Source organism: Sapajus apella, unplaced genomic scaffold (assembly GCF_009761245.1).
Source record: "Sapajus apella isolate SASKATOON/1434 unplaced genomic scaffold, GSC_monkey_1.0 scaffold988, whole genome shotgun sequence".
Lineage (NCBI taxonomy): Eukaryota > Metazoa > Chordata > Mammalia > Primates > Cebidae > Sapajus > Sapajus apella.
Window position 1 is genome coordinate 11,238 of NW_022437914.1, and position 10,033 is coordinate 21,270.

At 49.2% G+C, this 10,033-nt stretch overlaps 1 non-coding gene across 1 annotated transcript; it reads left to right on the forward strand.

The window, feature by feature from the left end:
* The first annotated feature begins 8,277 nt into the window (after positions 1–8,277).
* Positions 8,278–8,418, forward strand: LOC116546506. The gene has a single exon (XR_004266742.1). It is a non-coding gene; the product is annotated as a U4 spliceosomal RNA (small nuclear RNA).
* The last annotated feature ends 1,615 nt before the right edge of the window (positions 8,419–10,033 follow it).

The window sequence follows — 10,033 nt, forward strand, 5'->3', positions numbered from 1 at the left end:
AGGAGTTCGAGACCAGCCTGGCCAACATGGTGAAACCCATCTCTACTAAAAATACAAAAATTAGCTGGTGTGGTGGCGAGTCACTGTAATCCCAGCTAGCCAGTGGGGTGAGGCAGGAGAATCATTTGAACCCAGGTGGCGGAGGTTGCAGTGAGCTGAGATTGCACCACTGCACTTCAGCCTGGGCAACAGAGCAAGACTACGTCTCAAAAAAAAAAAAAAAAAAAAAACAAACAAAAAAAACCCAGGGAGGGTGTGACTTCTACAGCTTAGAGCAGGCACACGTTCAGTGTTAACGTCACCCAAGAATCCTGTGGCTCCTTGTCACCTCCTGCTGTGCAGCAAATTCTGGACCCCATGGAGACGGAGACACAAACTGCCACCTTCAGAAACTTTAGTCCCCGAAAAGTCCTTGCACTTCAGAATGTCACATCCTGCCAGTGTTTTCTTCTCCTTCGAGGAGACTTGCTCCCGGTGGTATTGTTAGCCCGGCTGCCTCTCAGGTGGGAGTGCAGCTGGGAGAGATGCATGTTCACGTCATGCAACATGAATTCAAACAATAAAACAGCCACACCACCCGTGGAGGTTTGTTTTGCAGACCCCGACTTAGGCACAGATGAATGAATGCACTCACAACAAGTACAGTGATTTTGAATGGGGTGGGGATGCTTGTTAACTGCTTTTAGAGGGTGGATTTAGCAAACGTGGCCATGACTCCCTGTACCTTCTTATATTTATTTGGTATAGATTGAATAACAGAGGCTTTAAGTTAACACACTTGTGGATAATTAACATGGTTCAAAGAGTGGTTTTGAATGATAAAAGCTTTTGGTTTTGGGCCCAGAGAAAACACCCTTCACGTGTAATTCCCCTTCGACCTCCTGCTGAGAGGGCGGTTTAGCACAGGGTTTACATGAGTGAACAGTTATAGAGACAACGGGATGTGGGTAAACAGGCCACTGGGGAAGCTTCATTGTCCCTATGTTTTACCCTGTGACTTAAAATTTTAACGTAATGAACTGGCTGTCTTTAGCCCATTCCATTAAAACCTTTCTGCCTCCCAAAAGGTTTGAGACTATAAATTCCTAATTTTCCCTAATATTTTCCTCCTATTTTGCCAGCCACCCTGAGTAAATCCCAACGCACGGTGAAAACCACATTTGGGAAATGTAGTGCTGGCTGTGTGGAAAATCGCTTGCATCCCCAGCGTTCGACTATAAAACGACAAGTATTTATACTGAAGAGCCTAGAATTTTGTGACTATAATAAAAGATAATATGAGAGATTCCTGGCAAAATTTGATGCATGAAAATGCTCATACATAGATTGCAGACAAACATATGTACATGTTAATGGAAGTGCCAGTCTCACTTTGGATCTTGTAATCAGGAGGCCATCATGGCACCCTGTGAACATGAGAACCTAGTTCCAATTCAGCTACTGCTGACAAAGCTTGGGCCTTGTGCTTGGTCTCAGCCTCCGCTAGCCTCATAATCTTTGTCTTTTATTTTTATTTTTGAGACGGAATCTTGCTCTATTGCCCAGGCTAGAGTGCAGTGGAGCAATCTTGGCTCACTGCAATTTCCGCCTCCCGGGTTTTGAAAATTCATGCTTTGAATGAAGAGACCCCCCCCCCCTGACAGGCTTTGTGTGGGCAACGCGGCTGTTTATTCACCTGGGTGCAGGTCGACTAAGGCCAAAAAGGGCATTAGCAAAGGGCAGTGGTATGGGAGTTGGTTTTACAGGTTTGGGGCGCGCAGTGGAAAGTCACAGAGTAAGATCAGTTACAGTGGTGGGTAGAGGCAAGGAGTGTACATGACCACAAGTTCAGTTACAGTGGCGGCTGGGGTGAGGCAGAAGAGCAGTTAAGATGACAGGATGGGTGAGGGGTATTCATATTATCATAGGAAAAGTTGAGATGGCAGGGTTGGGTGAAGGGCTTGTCTGGGGAAGCTCTGCTGGGCACTCAGAGACAATGGTGAATGCAGGTGGGGGGTGGGAGACGATCAGTCCAGGCAGGCAGGACTTCAGCCTTGTATATGGAGACCTGACATACCTGTCTTTTTATATATAGAGAGAAAGAATTGGAGAAGAGGAGGTGAGCACAGGTTTCCGGGGGTGAGGGTGACTTTTTTTAAGGTTACTTCGTGCCTGACAGGGGACTGCGGGGGCACCTAAAATATTTTTTTTTTTGAGCAGGGGAGACAGGGTGGACATGGGAACAGAACAGGTGCAAATAAGGACGGTCTGGACCATATGTTCTGCCTTATGAATGCTTAAGCTGCTGGGGGACTTAGAGGCACTGCGCGGTACTGTGGGTCGTCCAGAGCAGCATCTGCTGATTTGTGATCGCCTGGATGTGGTTTTGTATGAATTGGGAGACTAAGCAGAAGATACAGGGTCCCAACCAGGGAAGAAAGATGGGTGTTAAAGGAGTAAGGATTGGGAGCAGCCATGACTCCAGTTAGACAGCGTCCAGCCTGTCCAGCCAGGTCCAGAATAACCATTTGCCTGATTTGTGCGCTTTTGGGCTCTGTCTCTTCATTTATTGATGGCATGATATACGAGGCCAGGCTGCTTTACATAAAAACAACATTTTTCTGGAGCTTTGGACCCGAAAGCCAAGGGAACCAACAAGGGCTGCGGCGGTTACAGGGCTTGGTGGGGTAGCTGTATGGAGGGAAAGCTTTTGTTTTCATGCTGTGTGAGGAAGCGTGCGGTATCTATAAGCAACCACTCATTTTCATTAACTAGATTGTGTTTGAGCAGAGAACGGGAGCCAGATGAAGAGTGAAATGTCAGCTGTAATTGCCTGGAGGAAACGTGTAAACCGGCAACTTAAAGAAAAGCAGGGCACATAAAATAAATGAGTGCCGTGAATTTGGGCACAGTTAGGAAATAATAGTAACAGACGTCTTGAGGTGTGGTTTAAGCAGTAGGGGCGACTGCATAAAGCCAGAGATGGCGAGGGGCTGAACGTGAGTGTGTGAGGTGTAAAGAGAGCTTTGGAGGTGTGAGAGCTAGAGGCAAGTGGGGCGGAGCCTGTGATTTTGAGGGATTCTAAGAGTATCAGGGCAGCAGCTGCTGCTGCGCATTGTCAGGAGGGCCTGCCCAGGGCAGTGAGCATAAGTGGTTTGGATAAAAAGGCTGCAGGCCATGGGCCTGGCTCCTATGGGAGAATCCTGACCGCACAGCCCTGGACTTTAGCAGTATAGAATGAAAAAGTGTTGAGACAGGTTGGAGAGGGCTAGGGAGGGAGCAGTTTTTAGAGCTGTTTTTTAAGGAGCAAAAGGAGGAGTGAGGAAAGGATTTGGGATTAATAGGGCTGGATAAGTTTTCTTTAGTGAGTTTATACAATGGCTTAGTTAGAATAGCAAAACCTGGTATCCTGAGGTGAAGAAGCAACCACACCCAGGAAGGAGAGAAGCTGTTGTTTGGTGGAGGGGTTGGGGTTTGGGAAATTTACCGGATGCAGTTGACAGGGGCAGCGCGTGTATGCTGGCGAAGGATTATAACAGATGGGAAGAAATTTGGGCTTCGGAAGGGGATCCATGAAGCCCCTTTGAGTACAGATGCCGAAGAAGCAGGAGGGTGAATTAAAAGGCCGTGTTTCAATAGAAAGGTGATAACAGACTTTACTTTTAAAGCCTGCTGTGGGATGGGGTACGGGGCTGGGCAGGGTAAGGGTGGTTAGCTTCTAAGGGGATGAGGAGGGGTGAGTGACTTGTAGCAACAGATGGGAAGGCGGTGTTTTACACCCTAGGCTTAAGGTTGGGGAACATAAGGGGAGCTATGAAGGGAGGTACGGGTTTGGGGAGGAGGGCGGCAATGAGGCGTGGCTGTAGCCCAGGAACAGTCGAGGCGGACAATTTCGCTGGGATATCCCGGCCTAACAGGGAACTGGACAGGTGGGGGTGATTAGGAAAGACCGTGGAAGGCAGTGCCGGCCTGATTGACAGCAGACGTGGGGAGCTTTGATAGGCCTGGAGGCCTGGCCGTCAATTCCCACAACAGCATGGTGGCCAAGGAGACAGGTTGTTCAAAAGAAGGCAGCGTGGGGTGGGTGCCTCCGTGCTGATTAAGAAGGGGATGGACTTGCCCTCCACGTAATAGTTACCCAAAGTTTGGCATCCGTGATGGTCCAGGGGGCTTCCGAGATGCTCGGGCAGCGTCCCTCTTTAGCCGCCAAGCCGAGGGTTGGAGCTTCAGGAGCTCTGGGAGCAGCGACCTGAGTTGGACAGTTGACTTTCTGTGGGGGCCCCGCACAGATGGGGCAGGGCTCAGGGGAAGTCCGGGGCTGCGGGTATTCCTTGGCCCAGTGGCCAGGTTTCCGACACGTGAAGCAAGATCCGGGAGGGACAGCTGGACGCTGCAGTCTGGGTGCTCTGAAGTCTCTGTGAGCCGGTGCCGTGGCTGGGGTTTGTCTTATGGAAGAGGCAGCATCTGCAGCTCTGAGATACATTACCGCCGGGCAGATTTCTCCCTGCTATTGAACACCTTGAAGGTAAGGTTGCCTAATTCCTGTAGTGGGGTTTGAGGGCCAGATTGTAATTTTTGTACCTTTTTGTAATGTTGGGGTTGACTGGGTAATAAAATGCATATTAAGCGTTTTTTAGGGGTGAGAGTGGAATTAAGGATGACATTTAAGTCACTCCAGGTGAGATTATTGGACTCGGTGAAGTATTGGAGGATCTGATGAAAAGGAGCTGGTGGTCGATTTGGGAAAGGTCAGATAAAGGGAAGGGACGCCACCCTAACTATGCCTTTGGCTCCAGCCACCTCTGGAAGGGGCATTGCCGGGCAGGGGTGCGGAGGCAGACGCAGGACTAACTGTAAGCCGGGCCGTGTAAGAGGTGGGGAGGTGACAGGAGGGGCATGAGGAGGCAGGTTTTGGGCAGAGGAAGAGGGGGAAGGCTCTGGGGTGGGGTTAGGTCCTGGACGAGGGCCTGGTTCACAGGCAGGAAGGAGAAAGGTCAGAAGGTTGATGGACAGTGAGGAGTCTGGCTAACCCGCAGAGGAAGGAGGGGCAGACGGAAGTGAAGAGAGGAGAAGAGATTAGGGAGGGATTGGTGTGTAAAAAAAATGTCTGGACATAGGGAATTTCAGACCATTTGCCTATGTTGTGACGAAAATTGTCTTAATTTCATAAAATAGAGGTGAAAGGTGCCAATTTTTGGCCAATTGGAGCCATTGTTTAACTTGTATTGCGACCATGCAGTGGCCCAGTAAAGAGAACGCAGTGTTTACAGAGACGTTTGGGTTTTAGGTTAGGGACAGTTGGAGAGGTTTGAGGCTCTTTAGAACACAGGCCAGCATAGAGGAGGGAGGGATAGAGGATGGACGATTGTCCACAGTTCTGGAAAGACAGCAGAGACAAGGAGAATAGGCACGCAACCCAGCTGCTCAACAGGCGTCCCTCGGTGAGCCTGGGTTGAACCTCGTCGTTGGTGAGAGGTCAAAGAGAGCATCCTGTATGTTACCTGCCACCAATATCAGCCCTTAGCCTGGTGGGCAAGTGACTAGGGTGAACGTCTCCATGATAGTCAAGCCCCTAGGGAAACTGGGTCCCCCGATCCATGACCTACATAGGGTTTTTTGGGTCCTGAACCTCACGGAATAACCTGGTTTACCTGATTTTCCTTGTTTTTGTGGTGGAAAAACGACGAAACGGAAAGGGGGAGGAAGTGGAAAGGAAAAGATAAAAGAATGGGAAAACAAAAAAGAGAGACTGCTTACCAAAACAGCGGGTGGTGTGTGTGGGCTGGTCTGATGACCTGGGTCGGTAGGTCGATCTCTTCATGGAGGGAGCACAAGAGCAGGGACGGGGGTTTGGTCTCTTGCAGGAGTTCCCCCATCCAGGGTTTTGGTACCAAAATGTTGAAAATTCGCTCTTTGAATGAAGAGACCCCCCCCCCAGACAGGCTTTGTGTGAGCAACGTGGCTGTTTATTCACCTGGGTGCAGGTCGCCTGTGACCGAAAAGGGCGTTAGCAAAGGGCAGTGGGGTAGGAGTTGGTTTACAGGTTTGGGGTGGGCAGTGGAAAGTTACAGAGTAAGATCAGTTACAGTGGTGGGTAGGGGTCAGGAGTGTACATGACCACAAGTTCAGTTACAGTGGCAGCTGGGGGTGAGGCAGAAGCGCAGTTAAGATGACAGGATGAATGAGACGTATTCACGTTATCATAAGAACAGTTTAGATGGCAGGGTTGGGTGAGGGGCCATCTCTGGGGAAGCTCTGCTGGGCGCTCAGGGACAATGGCGAACGCAGGCGTGGGGTGGGAGATGATCAGGAGGCAACCAGGACTTCAGACTTTCAGGCTCCAGGTTTGCATATGGAGACCTGACACTGGGTTCAAGCAATCCCCTGCCTCAGTCTCCCGAAAGCTGGGATTATAGGTGCCTGCCACCATGCCCGGCTAATTTTTGTGTTTTTAGTAGAGATGGGGTTTCTCCATCTTGGCCAGGCTGGTGTTGAACTCCTGACCTCCTGATCCACCTGCCTTGGTCTCCCAGAGTGCTGGGATTACAGGTGTGAGCCACCGTGACTGACCGCCTCATAGTCTTTGTCTGAAATACAGGGGCAGAGGTATTCTTCCCAGGGCAGTCCAGGGTTCAGTGAGACGAGTTATCAGGTCTCTCAGCAGAGTGACTTGGACAAGGGAGAGGCTCCACAGCTGTCCTCTTTCCACAGTCGTTCAGAGCGATTGTGAGTGAGACTGGAAAGTAGCCCAGGTGGGAGAGTGGCCGTGTGCAGGGAGGAGGTGACCTGGTGAGGAAGGAGACCCAAGCATCTAAGATGACTTCCCCCTTGACTTCCACACTGCGTTTCAATAGAAGTAAAGGTTGGCCGACCGCGCGCCACCTCATAGATCGCAGGCGTGGCGTGGGGGAATCTTTCCGGAAGGCGTTGTTTTAACTTAAACGAGTTCAAACCCCCACCCCACACCTACTCCATGGACCAAGACCCTTGGAAGGCGTCGTTCTAACTGAAATGAGTTCAAACCCCCACCCCACACCTACTCCATGCACTAAGACCCTTTCACATGTAATTTCTAGAACTGTAAACCCCAAGACCCTCTCACGTGTCAAATCTGAGTTGTAAGCCTGTGTAGAGCCGGGCTTCTGATGGTTAGAGGAGCTTGGCCCTTAGGCAGGTATGCCACCTGCTCCAGCGCGCCCTCTGCTGGTGGCCGCGGGCACTGCAGGGCCCTCGCGCTCACAGCCCTGGCGGAGGACGCGCGCCCTCTGGTGGCCGTCCCGCTGCACCACTTGAAGTCAGAGCGCAGAGTGTTCAGCGCCATTGTTCTGGAAATGCAAACTGACACGGAGCCCACTAGCCCCTGTGTATCTAAAAGGGAAGAAGGGACAATTAATTGGAAACCATAGGAATGAAATAAACGTGGATGCACATTTTACAGCTGATGGAAAAATTCGCTCAACATAGTCTTTGCACTTAAAATGCAAAACCGTCACAGGCACCTTAACCACAGTGACTTTATTTTCAATAAAAGCTGTAGAAAAAGCTAAATCTGGGCAGGGTGCAGGGCTCATGAGTGTCATCCCAGCACTCTGGAAGGCCAAGGTGAGAGGATCACTTGCGATCAGGAGTTCAAGACCAGCCTGGGAAAACAGCGAGACCCCCATGTCTACAAAAAATATAAAAATTAGCTGGCATGGTGGCACGTGCCTGTGGTCCCAGCTACCCAGGAGGCTGAGGTGGGGGGATCGCTTGAGCCCAGGAGTTTGAGGCCGCAGTGAGCCAGCCATGATTGCACCGCTGCACTCAAGCATGGGAGACAGAGTCAGACCCTGTCTCTCTCTCTCTCTCTCTCTCTCTCTCTCTCTCACACACACACACACACGTTAAATTTGTTGGATTATATATTTAGGGATTGATCACCTTTGGTTATAAAATATTTAAGGTTGCAGGAACAAGTTAATAACTAAATAAAGACCCAAAACTTATAAATATATACCAGTACTTTAAGCAAAAAACATTCTTAATTTAAAAATAAGTTTTACTTTAATGATAATAGTACACTCCTAAATTATTGTTAAAATCAATAGTGACATAGAAAAGTAACAAGACTAATAGCCTGACACAAACTGGTCACAATCCTTTATAAGAGACAACACTGTTCTTAATAACCTACATAAACAAATATTAAGTAATCCTATTTGTATGTTAATGTGCTGGGATCACAGGTGTGATTACTTAATCCCAGCACACTGGGAGGCCAAGGAGGGCAGATCACTTGAGGCCAGGAGTTGGACAGCAGCATTTGCACTGTGGCAGTATTGTAGCCAATGAGGTTTATCCAAGGTGCGATTATTGCTAATTGAAAACTTTTCCCAATACCCCGCCATGATGACTGGAAATATAGTGAGCACTGGCAATTTTTGGCAGTCTCTACGGGGATGGAATAAAATAAAAAAATTAAAATGGAATAGAAATACAAAAAAATTAGTCGGGCATGGTGGTGCACACCTGTAATCCCAGCTACTTGGGAGGTTGAAGCCGGAGAGTCTTAAACCCAAGAAGCAGAGGTTGTAGTGAGCTGAGATCATGTCATTGTGACTAGAGTAAAACTCCCTCTCTAAAATTTTTTTTTCTTTGAAACAGGTGCATTCCTCCTCTTGCTTTCTGAGGACTCCCTGCTCTGTCACTTAGTAGGGGCTAACAAACTCTCCTAATATCACTAGACTCTGAGACTCACCATAAATTCCATTTCGTGTGAAATCCAAAATCCTGTTGTTGGGGTCTGGGACAAGACCCCTTTGCTGATGACAAAACTATACTAATTCTTTTGTTTTCTTTTTTTTGAGACAGAGTCTTGCTTTGTTGCCCAGGCTGGAGGGAAATGGTGTGATCTCGAATCACTGCATCCTGTGCCTCCCAGGTTTAAGCAATTCTCCTGCGTCAGCCTCCTGAGTAGCTGGGATTACAAGCACCTGCCACCACACCTGGCTAATTTTTGAATTTCTAGTAGAGACAGGGTTTTCCAATGTTGGCCAGGCCAGTCTTGATCTCCTGATCTCAGGTGATCCACATGCCTCAGCTGCCTAAAGTACTGGGCTTACAGGCGTGAGCTACCTTGCCTGGCCAGCTTGTATCCTTGGTGATCGCTTGGATATGGAGGGTGGAGGAGGAGGGGTGTCATGCAGATATCACTCTTGGATTACCACCTGGGATATTAGGTGCAAGGCTCTATTATTGGTTCGAACCCTGAGAGTGCCAGCAAACAATTCGAGGTGGTGTGGAGCAACATGCTGTGTTCATGAGCATCTGGGTGCAGACTGGCTGAGGCCTAAAATGGTGTCTGCCCCTAGTGAGGGTGAGGCTGGGGTTCTCTAGTCTCCGGTAAATGGGGTGTGTTCCAGTCTGATGTAACTGCTCCGTGGTACCTAGACAGCCTCTCTCCTGATCTTCAGGGGGTCCTTGCCCTTTTCTGGCTTCTGCTCGCTTGCTGACCCATGCTGCTGGTGCACGTGGTCTTGTACCTTGGGACCGAGCCTGAGAAGGGAGGAGTTTTTCCCCCAAGTTTTCAGGCCCCGGGGAGAATCTTTCATTAGGGAGAGTAGGCTGGCTGATTCTTCTTTGTTAGACACAACTTGATTTTGCCGGTGCAGTGGGGCGCCTAAAGCCGAAAGCTTGACTCCTCGTATGGGCTAGACCCCACATGGCCGTTCCTGTGACTGCCAGGCCACTTTGAGGCTGAGAGACAGTTTTATCTGGCCTCTGTCCTGCACATGTTTATGATGCCTTCTCTGTGTTGGCAGATCTGGGGGTCCACCAGATAGGATCCCGTGAAGAAATCTCAAAGGTCTTTAGTCCACTGTGTTTATTACATCATTTCCACAATCAAAGATGAATAAAAAAACTATAGAGGCGTATTTGGTGATAAGATTGATGGTACACCTGTGCTAGGCAGTGTTTTAGTTCCTTCAGACACCAAGGAGTTGAGACAATCCTTTGCCTTAGAGTTTTGCATCTGTAAGTCCTGCTATCGAGAGCTGTGTGTGTTAAAATGTCT